This window comes from Sinocyclocheilus rhinocerous, unplaced genomic scaffold (genome assembly GCF_001515625.1).
Source record: "Sinocyclocheilus rhinocerous isolate Xijiao unplaced genomic scaffold, SAMN03320098_v1.1 scaffold269, whole genome shotgun sequence".
Lineage (NCBI taxonomy): Eukaryota > Metazoa > Chordata > Actinopteri > Cypriniformes > Cyprinidae > Sinocyclocheilus > Sinocyclocheilus rhinocerous.
Genome location: NW_015652298.1, coordinates 693,653 through 703,073, shown reverse-complemented (window position 1 = coordinate 703,073; position 9,421 = coordinate 693,653). Strand labels below are relative to the sequence as shown.

The following is a 9,421-nucleotide window of genomic DNA, read 5'->3' as shown; positions in this document are numbered from 1 at the left end:
ACTACAGCGAGAATAAAAGTTACGTCTTCTTTCTTTGCGTGAACATTTGGGCGGCATTATGCAAATCTTCCCACACAGTGACGTAGACATGTGGGGGCGTGTTTAAACGAGGCGTTTTAGGTAGGCGTGGACAAGTCTTAACTTTTATAAAGAATATCTCTTTGGATTTGAGACTTTAGTCTTTGCAACTTTACAGATCTTCTTTATGCACCAAGAGCTTGTAACGCTCCAAAGAGAAAGGAAAAATTGAAATCGCATCATATGACCCCTTTAAATTAAATTAAAAATTGTAAATAAATAAATAAATATTGCGGTGAGGCACTTTGAGTGGAAGTAAATGGGGTAAATTTTTGAACGATTTAAAATCAGAAATGATCATAAATTTAATTTAATTTAATTTAAAATTGTAAATGAATAAATATTGCGGTGAGGCAATTTGAGTGGAAGTAAATGGGGATGAATTTAATGATTTAAAAACAGAAATGTAATGGCCATTGTTTTAGAAAAAACAAAAAGAAAAGAAACAGAAATCTGACAAAGTTGTGTTATAATCACTCTACAGTGAAAAAACAGAACAACATATCAACTAGTCCCTCTTTTTCATAAATAAATAAATAAATCAGGGTTCCTCAATTCTTGCCCTGGAGGGCCAATGCGCTGCAGAGTTTAGCTTCAACCCTGATCAAACTCACCTACCTGTGATTTTCTAAAGATCCTGAAGACATTGATTAGCATGCTCAGGTGTGTTTGATTAGGGTTAGAGCTGAACTCTGTAGAAAAGTGGAAGTCGTGGGCCATATTTGAGGATTCCTGAAATGGCAAAAGGCAAAAACGAGTGTTGCAGTGAAGCACCCTGAGTGGAAGTAAATGGGGGCCTAATTTTGAATTATTTAAAAACAGAAAGGCAATGCCTATGGTTTCCTAAAATAAATAAATAAATATTCGCTCTTACGTTAATGCTTGTTTTTTTGTTTTGTTTTTTGAGCTGATGAAACACTCTTGTCCTGTTTCCAAGTACTGAAAAAGTACAAAAAAAGCTGCAATATTTTATTTGTTTACTTGCCAGTCATTTGACCATTCACCAACATCAGAGAAACATGAACATGAGAATGTGTTTTGTTGTTAAATTATTGAAATATTAACTGAAAATCTAAGAGGGGACATCTCCTATGTAGTTTACATCTAAGGGGTTCAGATGACAAACAAGTTTGGGAAGCTCTCAAGTTGAAGAGAGGAGCGTCATTTCCAAAAGAACATGCAGCGCTCAAGAGGTTGTTGTAGAGAGAGAAAAGGCCTGTCTATCGCCCCCTGGAGGAGAAAGGAAGAATGACGAGGCTGAGCCTTCACCGAAAGCAGAGCGAAGGCACAGAGAAAGCAAAAACAAAGAAAAAAGAAGCAGCAGCAATCAGTTTAAAAGGGTAAGGGAGCAAGCATGAAAGCTGAGCCTTGGACAAGTGTGTTAGCTGACTAGTGAAGGAAAAGCAAAAGCTTACAGCACCTGGTATTCCCAGGCGGTCTCCCATCCAAGTACTAACCAGGCCCGACCCTGCTTAGCTTCCGAGATCGGGCGTGCTCAGGGTGGTATGGCCGTAAGCGAGTACAGCACTCAAGAGCGAGCTATTTAAAGAAGACACACCGGCAGGTGAAAGAAAAGCAGACCCTTTGTGTTTTCATGGTTTTCATGTCTTTTAAAAGTCTTCTTTTTTTTCTCCCCAAGAAAAATTCACGCTTCCATACAGAGTGTACAGAGTGTAGCATTTCTGACATAACATTCATTAACTAGAGAAAAACAACATGTCAACTCCTCCCTCTTTTTCATGCCTTCATTCATACATTCATTCCTTAATAAATTAAGAAATAAATCAAATTAAAAGGCAAAAATCAATGTTGCTGTGAGGCACTTTGAGTGGAAGTAAATGGGGGCGTATTTTTGAACTATTTAAAATCAGAAATGACATACCTGATTAAATTAAAGGGGTCATATGATGTTGCTAAAAAATAACATTATTTTGTGTATTTGGTGTAATGCAATGTGTTTATGCGGTTTAAGGTTCAAAAAGCACATTATTTTCCACATAATGTACATTATTGTTTCTCCTCTATGCCCCGCCTTTCTGAAACGCCTCGATTTTTACAAAGTTCATCGTTCTGAAAAGCGAGGTGTGCTCTGATCGGCCAGCTATCCAGTGTGTTGTGATTGGCTGGATACCTCAAGCGTGGGACGGAAATGTTACGCCCCTACCATACTGTGTTTCCATGCGATGAGACAAAACCAATAAAACCCATTACAAACGAGGCATTCGTTGCATCCAACTTACTGATTGTAATGACTTATACTGTGTTTTTACGCTTTGCGTTGCGTATTGCGCCGCGTAAACATAAAACCATGTCGGCATTTGTTGGAGAAACGACAAACAACAAAACTCGCGTTTGAATCGTCAGTGGCAAATTCTTTAAATATAAAAAAACGTTCTTACAGGCTGTGAGTCAGAAGTGCCAGACTGTCCTTGCAAAGTTGGAACTGCCCCACTTTATAGAAACAGACACCGGCATTGTAGGCTACTCTCACAGGAAATCAGTGGCAAATTCTTTAAATATAAAAAACGTACTTACAGTCTGTGAGTCAGAACAGCCGGCATTGTAGTCTACTCTCCCAGGATCAGGAAACAGTCCTCCATAAAATGCGCTGCACACATCTTAATATTTGGATTGTACTGTTCTAGAACGGTGTTGTAAATACAACTTAACCACTGATTTCTAGTTGTGTCCTCTTTTGGAAGGCCAAACAAAGTAGTTTCACTTTCACAACGAAACACACAACGTCACTCCCCTAGAGTGAGAGTGGGCGGATTCGACGAAGGAGCGGCCGGCGGGCTTGTGGCAACCACATGTGACGACCCCGGGCTGGACTCCGCTTCGTCCACGGTGAAAGCCGATCCGGCGATCCACAGCACAAAGTTGATGTATTTCCTCAGCGACCAGCACGGATCAGCTCTAGGCATGACGAAGCGGATATCGTCCTCTTTTGGAAGGCCAAACAAAGTAGTTTCGCTTTCACAACGAAGCACACAGCGCCTTCACGACATGGCAGCGGCGGCAACAACAATACTACAGCGAGAATAAAAGTTACGCCTTCTTTCTTTGCGTGAACATTTGGGTGGCATTATGCAAATCTTCCCACATCGTGACGTAGACATGTGGGGGCGTGTTAGAATGAGCCGTTTTAGGAGGGTGTGGTTGACTCTTAACTTTTATAAAGAATATCTCTTTGGATTTGAGACTTTAGTCTTTGCAATTTTACAGATCTTCTTTATGCACCAAGAGCTTGTAACACTCCAAAGAGAAAGGAAAAATTGATATCGCATCATATGACCCTTTTAAATATCTCACTGACCTTTTCAATATCACGCTACTTGCAGTGTTATTTCTATTGGTTGGCTGCACCAGCAGCAGGCATTAATGCAATTAGATATGCAGCTGTGCCGTTCGCCTCGCTATGTAGCATAATCTCTCTGAAGCCATTGGCAATTTTTCTGCATCCCGGGCTCTGAACTGCGGCTTGGAAGTTCGAAACAAGTCCAGAATAGCATAAGCCTTTACAAGGACACTTTTTTAATTAGTCGTTCTCAATACGGCTTTTGAACAATACGCAAAGAATGTCTGAAACAGTGGATTAAATGCAGTGAGTTATTAAACATGTATGTTTTTGCCACTGCATAACAGGTTTCTTTCTGTTGGTTTAGCATAAGTTACACAATAAAATGTCCAAACTAAACAGACTTAGAGGGAAATTAAAATACGCATCTGCAAGAATTATGAATGATAAATACAGTTTACCAGAACAGCCTGACACCAGAGCAGAGAAAAGCTTTTTCCCACAAATCCCAGGCAACATCACGCATCACAGATTGTTCCCATAAACATGAAACCATTTAATTGAGAAGCTGTTATCTCTGTCTGCTTACCAACCGAATCAATTTTGCGCTTCGTGCGTCAGTGAGTATTTCAATAATGAAGGCGCCACCAGCAACAAATACACTGCAAACGTCTACTTCAGATCCCAGAGATTTACAAATTCTGCTCTTTTGACTTGACTAGTTTTTGATTGAAGCAAGCAAACTTTGCAGTTTGCACAGACACCACACATATTCTAATGAACATGCTATTAGTCGAAAACGATTGTATAGTTGTGTGCTATGGGCCGAACATGGTGGGTGTTACACCAGAAAATAATTAATTTAGCCAGATCCCAGATAATTAGAGGATGTGCTAGTGGGAGTTAATTAGTGGAGGTGCATGTGAATGTGATGCTGGTCTGGGGGGAGAGTACACACACACACACACACACGTGTATACATACATGTGCCCATGGCTCAGAGCAGAGCAGATGTTGAACCACAGCAGTCCTGCCAACCACTACTGCTCTAATCTCAACTCTCATAGAGAGCTCATATGTGAAGGGAAAAGCCATAAAACGAATATTCAAATATTCACTAATATATCCCATCCCTTGACAAGTGCCACTGTAACAATATAATCAATGTTATTCACCTGTCAATGGTTTTAATGTTGTGGCTGATCAGTGTAGATAGACACACTGAGTGGTTGCAATGATGGACTGAAAAATCAGAGCCAGTATATAAAAATCAATCTCTCACTATTAAATCAATCGCCTATAACCACACTGTACAACTGACTACTCATCTGGGAAACCCATGTTTCCTACACGGCTGTGATTGTGTCCTGGCTCTCTGTGGCTTTCATGAGCAAGCTAATAAAAGCATTCCAACTTAAATATTTCATATCCATACATTTATTTATTTGGTAGGTAGCAAGATATTTTACATTCAGATATAATGACCGGCTGACAGTTTATATTGAATATGAATAGATAATTTAATATTTTTAAGCTGTATCACCCAGCCATATTCATGTACAGACTAAAGAATTTACAGTCTCGTAAGAACCTGCACCCTGACTAACTGCTTTATTTCGGTCAAGTGCCAGAAATAACACATATAAAACCAAGTTCACTTAAATGTTGTGGAAATATCACCGTTGCACTCCTAGAAAGAGTGTGATGACAAAAACGTTTTTTATTTCATCATTCAAAACAATTCAAAGATGGATGTATTCATTAAAAGATAATGACGAGAGCAGCAATCAATGCATGCTGAGAGATCACTGCAGACATAACATCTCTGCACAGCAGTTAACGAGACAAGCTACCGAATTAAGGCGCAAGTTAAAGACATCACCACATGATAATGGCTTTGTTTTTAAATGGTATATACTGTGCAACAGAAAAGCGATTTTGATCGACTGTTCATACCATGCTAGATATATTTAAGTGGCATGACCTTAAAATGTGTACATGTGAGAGTGATGTGAAAACAGCTAAACATGTCTTGAGCGAGTCAACAAGGAAGGACTTGATAGGATCATGGTGATACAGAGTTTAGTTATCTGCTGTTGCCAAGCAATGTCGCAACTTACTGCAGTAATATAGAATTCAAGAGATGTGCAGTCACGGGTGAATGTGCACTTCATGCCCAAAGGTATGTGGGACACACTGACACCACACCCTTGTGTGCTTGTTGAAGCACATTTGGGTTTAGAGTTCAACATCATGGACATTAGGGAGTATATCCTCCTTAAAAGCTTCCATTATTCTGGAAAAACTTTCCACTATATATTCAGACACAAGAGCATCAGCAAACAGCATCTCAAGTCATGCCGTAGTCTGGGCTTTGTGCAGAGCTTTATTAATACTAATAATGTTATTTATATTTCTTCATATTTTATAACAACTGTAATGATGCTTTGTTTGTGGAAACTGTCTTCAGTTAACAACTGTTGTTGCAGGAAGGATGGGGAAAAAAGACAAAACTTTGCCTAATAAGATGTGAAACCCAGACGTCTGGAGAGACTGTGGGCGGTGCTATTTTGTACTGTTGTCAGCACAAAGTGGTCGACATACCAGAATGCCTTGCATTTCTTTAGTGTCAGTGTAAGTATTCGCCTGCCCTTTGAGTAATGTGTGGATAGGACATTGGTTATTACATTATTTTTGTCTACTTATGACCTAAGGCCTATTCGTTCAAAGAACAAATATTCACCACAACCAAGACTGAGAAGTAAAACAATGCTGTTTGATTTCATTTTTGTTACCAGGTTTGTTTTCATTTTTGAGAGTAGGTTGATTTTTAGTAGTGTTTACTTAAAGATGCCATTAGTGTGAGCAGAAATGCAAAAAATGTGGTTAACACTTTAGTATAGGGACCAATTCTCACTATTAACTAGTTGCTTATTATCATGCATATTAATAACACACTGGCTGTTTATTAGTACTTATAAAGCACATATTATGCGTGGCCATATTCTTCATTCCTAATCCTACCCAATACCTAAACTTAACAACTAACTATTAATAAGCAGCAAATTAGAAATTTGAAGCAAAAGTTGTAATTAATGGTTTGTTAACAGCGAAACCCGTAACCAGATTCAAATTCTCTCCAATTTGAAATCCTAGTGAAACTGTGTCATCAAACCAGCAGACCATTACTAACGGTTTCTCTGAATGTTGGATGGTAGGGTTGGGCGATGTCTACCAAATTGCCATCGGACGATGTCTACAGTGAAACATCGTGATGGACGATTACATCGGGGGGCGGGGTTAGGGGGGTGTGCCCGAAGCGTGAATCTGTATGCAGAAAGGCATGGAAAACAAATAACGCGTTCTACAGAGCCACTAAAGGGACATGGTTAGCTGCTTGCTAGCGGTAGACTATTACATTACCGATGACAGTAGCTCATTGGAAAAGGATGGAAAATGCCCTTCATTTTGTTTGCACTAGAGTTGGGTGATGTCTACCAAATTGGCATCGGACGATGTCTACAGTGAAACATCGTGATGGACGATTACATCGGGGGGCGGGGTTAGGGGGGTGTGCCCGAAGCGTGAATCTGTATGCAGAAAGGCATGGAAAACAAATAACGCGTTCTACAGAGCCACTAAAGGGACATGGTTAGCTGCTTGCTAGCGGTAGACTATTACATTACAGTACATGAAAGTTCACTTACCACATACACAGAGTAAGGAGAGATAACTGATAGGACAATGGCGAATGATTTGCAGATACTGAGCACCACTGACAAATATCTAATCTTGTAAAATGTGTGGTAGGTACTGCCGCTCCGTAGTATAGAGTCTGTGTGATTGCAAATCTCGAAAGTGAAGGTAAATGTACACTTAATTTCCTTTCCGAACACGGAATTGGGATGCGGTGGATTGCGGGGGGTATGGTGGGGTGGGGGGGATCACGATGCCGGCTCAACATCGTGATGTCTGTCAGCCATCGGCGATAAACGATGGCATCGTCTATCGGCCCAACCCTAATGGATGGTCACTGAGGTTTCAAAACTCCGCAGTGACGGTGCTCGGGCTGAAGATTCAAGACGTCAAAGTGAATTGAGGTTTGTTTCTGTCTGTGGCGACTTCTGCTTAGAATGCAAAAGACAAATTCATGGATATCTACAGAACAGAACAAACTTTTTTGGACGGCATACAGAAAGTCTGGAACACAAAAGATCTGCATGTGTGACATCGATTCTTCAGTCCAGAAACATTTAAAAGTTTAAGAAATATTAGAATCCTCTGATCAGTCCTCTAATTCAGCTCTCAATCATTGTCCTGGAGTTACCCAGACTGCTCATTTTAGATTTCAGAACCACTGTTTTACTTAATGCCATTAATCCTTTCAGGAACAATGAGAAAAATTAAGATGAGGAATCATTCATCTGGTTGTTTTAGCTGGTAGGGAGCAATAGAGGGGGATGTAATCTACTGTTAAACACAGCATTTAAATTCTGCTTAATCTCAAGTCTACAGCAAATAGTTTTTAGCCTCAGACGGCACGCCTACGGACCGTCTGATACATGCTGCACACAAAATGACAAGAGCTTTCAAAATCAGAAGAATGAATCCAATGCAAACTGTCAAGAACTGTCTAGGTCATATTTCACCCCAAAATAATAGAAAGACAAACGATTTTGCTTAATGCAAAACAAAGCATTATTTATGTTTGACATGTTTATGACACTTTCTACGTACTCTTTCTCATTAGTCTACAAGTCTATGTAATGCTATAGGGTGGTAAATGATGACTTTATGATCGATTAATTGTTAATAAATTAATTAATTTATCTTATCGTGTTTCGATTAATAACACTGAACAGACAGCATACCAGACAGACCCTGGAGTAACTGATAATATGCTGAAAAACCCGTGATGAACACCCTGTTTATGCTTTAAACACATATTTTGTTAAAATTCATACTGTTGCATGCATTCATTAATGTCAACTTTAAAGTGCCCCTAATTATGGATTTTTGAAAATTATCTTTCATGCAGTGTGTAAGTGAATGAAAACATCCTGCAAAGTTTTAAATCTGAAAGTGCACCGTGTATACAGTTATTGTCTCTCAAAAGAAAGAGTCGACTATGAATCATTGAAACGAGTCGTTTTTAAAACACGTCAACATGTTGACGTCAACATGAACATTAGCATATTGCCCGCCCACTTGTTGCACGCGCAGACCTGGACAAACTTGAACTCCCCCTCCCTCAAACATGGACGCTGCACTTTGCACTGTGAGGGTAAATCCGTTTTTTTTTTTCTTTTTTAACTGCCAAAGGATGAGGCTGTGAAGAATCAATGGTTAAAGTTCATTTTTACAGGAATACCACAGCAGTTTAGTGTTTCCCCACAGACTTACACTCTGTGTGGTGGGGCTTCCCCCGTGGGATATATATCTGGTTCACATTTACGGCTCTGCGCGTTTGCTACGTAAAACTAGGGCTGGACGATATGGCCAAAATTGATAACACGATATATTTCTTAATTTTGGTCGATACGATATAATTCCGATATCGATATGAACACTATTTATCTGAAATAGAAATCTTTTGTAACATTATAAATGCCTTTATCATCACTTTTGATAAATTTTAAGCATCCTTGCTAAATAAAAGTATTAATTTCTATAATTTCTTTCCCAAAAAAATAATAAAAATTATACTGAATGGAATAGTGTATAATGTTACAAAAGCTTTTTATTTCAGATAAATGCTGATCTTTGGATCTTTCTATTCATCAAAGAATCCTGAAAAAAAAAATGTACTCAACTGTTTTAAATATTGATAATCAGCAAATCAGCATATTAGAATGATTAGAAGGATCATGTGACACTGAAGACTGGAGGAATGCTGCTGAAAATTTAGCTATGTATGATCACAGGAATAAATTACATTTTAAAATCTATTCAAATAGAAAGCAATTTTAAATAGTAAAAATATTTCAACATTTTACTGGTTTTGCTGTACTTTGGATCAAATAAATGCAGCCTTGGGGAGCAGAA

At 39.0% G+C, this 9,421-nt stretch overlaps 1 protein-coding gene and 1 long non-coding RNA gene across 4 annotated transcripts in view; one reads left to right on the top strand and one right to left on the bottom strand.

The window, feature by feature from the left end:
- The window catches only part of LOC107714507 (SRSF protein kinase 1-like), a 54,081-nt gene that overhangs the window by 24,159 nt on the left and 20,501 nt on the right, over positions 1–9,421 (bottom strand). The window lies entirely within an intron of this gene.
- Positions 1,548–3,082, top strand: LOC107714509 (uncharacterized). The gene is made up of 3 exons (XR_001636986.1): positions 1,548–1,642; positions 2,792–2,793; positions 3,073–3,082. It is a non-coding gene; the product is annotated as an uncharacterized LOC107714509 (long non-coding RNA).